This window comes from Ailuropoda melanoleuca, unplaced genomic scaffold, assembly GCF_002007445.2.
Source record: "Ailuropoda melanoleuca isolate Jingjing unplaced genomic scaffold, ASM200744v2 unplaced-scaffold32569, whole genome shotgun sequence".
NCBI classification, from domain to species: domain Eukaryota; kingdom Metazoa; phylum Chordata; class Mammalia; order Carnivora; family Ursidae; genus Ailuropoda; species Ailuropoda melanoleuca.
Genome location: NW_023203358.1, coordinates 1 through 3422, shown reverse-complemented (window position 1 = coordinate 3422; position 3422 = coordinate 1). Strand labels below are relative to the sequence as shown.

Below are 3422 nucleotides of genomic sequence, written 5' to 3'. Positions count from 1 at the left end.
ACTATATGTTACCTAACTTGAATTTAAATAAAAAGATAAAAATGTAAAGAACTTTTAAAAATGTATTTGAAAGCTACAATGATTAAAGCGCATTAGTCCTGGAGAAGAAATGGACCAACAGGAGGAAGTGGGTCCACCTGCACCCTCTCCACCCGCCCCCACCCGTCGCTACCAACCGAGAATCCCCGCGGACGGTGAGGTGACTGGGCTACACCGCTTTACGTTGTCCAGGGTCTACTTGGTACAGTGGTAGTTTGGTCTACCCCTGTAGACTTGTATCAGCGCCCCCCCCCCCCGCCTCCCGCCTCCTGTCCGGGTGCTTGAAGTCACAACAATCTCACTGATCTAACTTCATCAGTCCAGGACTGCACAGATTCCTTGTAAGATGAAATCATTCGGGGGCACCTGGGGGGCCAGCGGGTGAAGCGTCTGCCTTCGGCTCAGGTCATGGTCCGGGATCCAGCCCCGCATCGGGCTCCCTGCTCAGCGAGGAGCCTGCATCTCCCTCTCCCTCTGCCGCTCCCCCTGCTTGTGTTCTCTGGCTCTATCTCTCTGTCAAATAAATAAATAAAATCTTAAAAAAAAAAAAAAAGATAAAATAATTCCGACTGACTTTTTAAAGCTGAAGAACCAAATATGTCACTCTAATTATGCGATCCCTTAGTGAATATTTAGGACAATATGTTTTCTTCATAAAAAACAAATACTAAAGGTAATGCAAAACAGCACAGCTAGTTTGGAAATCAGTTTGGCAGTTTTCTTGTAACGTTAAGTACACTTACCATCCAACTCAGCGATGCCACCCCTACATATACCGTATACTTACCCAAGAGAAATGAAAGCGTATTTTCAGACAGACTTCATTCATAATAGCCAAAACCTAGACACAACCCAAATATCTATTAACTGGCAAATGAATAAGGTACACCCATACACTGAAATTCTACCCAGCAATGAAAGAGCAAGAACTACTGACACGGTACAACACAAGTACCGCAAAGCATCGCTGTGCAATGAAAGAAGCCAGACACAAAAGGCGACACTCTGTGATTCTACGAAGTTCTAGGTAAGTAAAGTACAGTGAGAGAAAGTGAATCGGCAGCTGCCAGTGGTCTGAGATGGGGAAGGGACTGACTCAGAGGAGCAGGAAGGATGTTTCTAGAGCATGAAAACTTCGTGTGGACAGCTTTATGGGCATTGACCTATTTGTCAAAGCTCATTAAATTGTACTCTTACAACTGCTGGATTGTACTGTACCCCCCTCGAGCTGATGAAAACAACAGCAGCGTGAACACGCGGCCATCTACGGCTGCAGTTTCTCAGCAGGACCGCCCGGCTGGGCTTGGTGGGGCTGTTCCTCTCCCTGCACCAAATGTGAGTCTCTCTCTCCCTGCGCACATTCTAGGAGTTACCATAACACCCCGTCCAGAAAGCTGACCTTGAGCCTAGTGACAGGAGATCGCACAACAGCAAGAGAGGTTCATTTGTACGTGGAAAAGGTCACTTTCTGTATTCATTTTGGTAGCTAGGTATCTGCACTTGCTCAAGCAATGTTCCACTATCTGCCTCTCTTCCCGAGGGCTTCAGTAAAGAATCTCAGATGTAACAGAAAAATCCCTGAAAAATCCTAACAGGATAAAAACAAACTCTGAAGCTAGTAGCTCTATGTTTAGAAAACACTGAAAGCTGTCCACTCTTTAAGTGCCAGGTAGATGCCCCACCTCCACCCCGCAGACCAGAGACCTATACCCCTCCCCGAGGACAGCTCCATTCTGTCCCACCTGCTCTCCCGGCTCATCCAGGTTCCCCTCCAGACTCGCCAGCACAGCCGCGGCCTGCTCCCCGCTCTCGGGCTGCTGCTCCCGCAACAGGGCCGCAGCTCCTCGGGCAGGATGGTCAGGAACTGCTCCGGCACTGACCGGTCCAACATCTGCTCCTCGCGGGGGTCTTGGACTTCAGCAATCGGTGGCAGAGCTCACCCAGCCCCGTGCCACTCAGAGCTCAAGGGGTCCAGGTGTCTCTGGATAGCAAACTGTCCGAGCACGTGCGAAAGAGCTCCCTGGTACGCAGCTTCTCCCTTCGAATGCGCGTTCCTCCACCTTCAGGGTCACGGAGCCCCACAGGGTCCTCTGGACGCGGAGGCTCAAAGCTCCAGCTCCGCTGGGCTTCATGATCTGCCGGCTGAAATAACCCCCCGAGTGTACTACGCTCTCTCGGCTGGGATTCCCCTCGAGGTTCTCCAGGGTGGCAAAGGAGGACGAAACGCTACGAAGAACAGGACGCCGAGATGCCAGATACATTCCGACTCAGGAAACTATAAAGACGGACCAATAGAAAAAGCCGCTACAGTTATGCACACGCTACAGAAAGACAATTTCCATAGCTGTCCGTAAGCAAAGAGACGAGCGATCACAAACTCGAACTGCCAGGCAATGAAAGGGTCTCGCTTTTCCTGCTTCCCCACCGATTAGCTGCCCCTTCCTCTGCGATTCACAAGCAGTTGTCCCCCCCTCTTGGGTACCGACCCAGGAGGCAGCTACTGAAGTCCACACGCCTGTCTCCACCCCAGGGGCGAGTGCCCCGTCTATACAGCACATTCACACCTGAGAGTCCCTTCCGGTTTCTGAAGCGCTGCTGATATCCAGCGGGGCCCCGGGCTCGCCCAGCCACAGGAGCGGCCAAGGGGCCTCACGGGAGCTCCCGGCCGGCCTCACGGGGGCTGCTGCTCCGCACCCGGGGCCGCGGGGAGGAAAGGATTCTCAGGCTGGCGCCGAGGAGCGGTCAGGGAGCGGGTTTCACAGACACGCAGGTGGGCAAGAGCGAAGTTCAAGCAGGTGGAGACGGGATGGGTGACTTCAAGGTCACGGATTTTCCTGCGTGGCCCGGCCACTTAACGCGTTGACTCTCCACCCCCGGGGGCGACTTCTACCGTGAACAGGAGGGGAAGTCCGTGAAAGCTCAGCGCGGGGGTCCGTCCCGGTGCGGACCGGTTTGGTCCGGCGCCCGCCACCCTCTCTCCGCATTCCTGCAGGTTGCGCGGCGCCAGAGGCACGGAGTTCACGGCCGAGCGCGCGGGGTGCGGTGTCCGGGTGGGGACAACCGGAGTCCAGTCCCCGCTCTCCCTTCCGCCAACGTCCCCTTGATGTCACAACCAATGTGGCTAAAAAGAAATACTCTGCAATTCCAAGTAACTCCAGGGCTCCGAAAGGAAAGACCGGGAAGGTCTCGAGTTCAAGCGTCTTCCTGTGATACTTCCCCGCGCCCCCACGGGAGCTCCGGCGGCCAGCGTGGAGGAGGAGGCATGAGCAGGGCCGCCGGGAGGCTGCGTTCGGGGCGAAGAGCGCGCCGAGGGGCCCGATCAGGCTGGCGCAGCCCTCCGGCAGCCTCCCCGCAGGCCCCCCGCCCCCTCCGGCCGCCCCCCT

The 3422-nt window shown here is 54.9% G+C and overlaps 1 long non-coding RNA gene across 1 annotated transcript; it reads right to left on the bottom strand.

The window, feature by feature from the left end:
- Positions 1–46: 46 nt before the first annotated feature.
- Positions 47–3416, bottom strand: LOC105241758. Its single transcript, XR_004622890.1, has 2 exons — positions 1782–3416; positions 47–880 (listed from the first exon to the last, which is right to left on the bottom strand). It is a non-coding gene; the product is annotated as an uncharacterized LOC105241758 (long non-coding RNA).
- Positions 3417–3422: the final 6 nt, after the last annotated feature.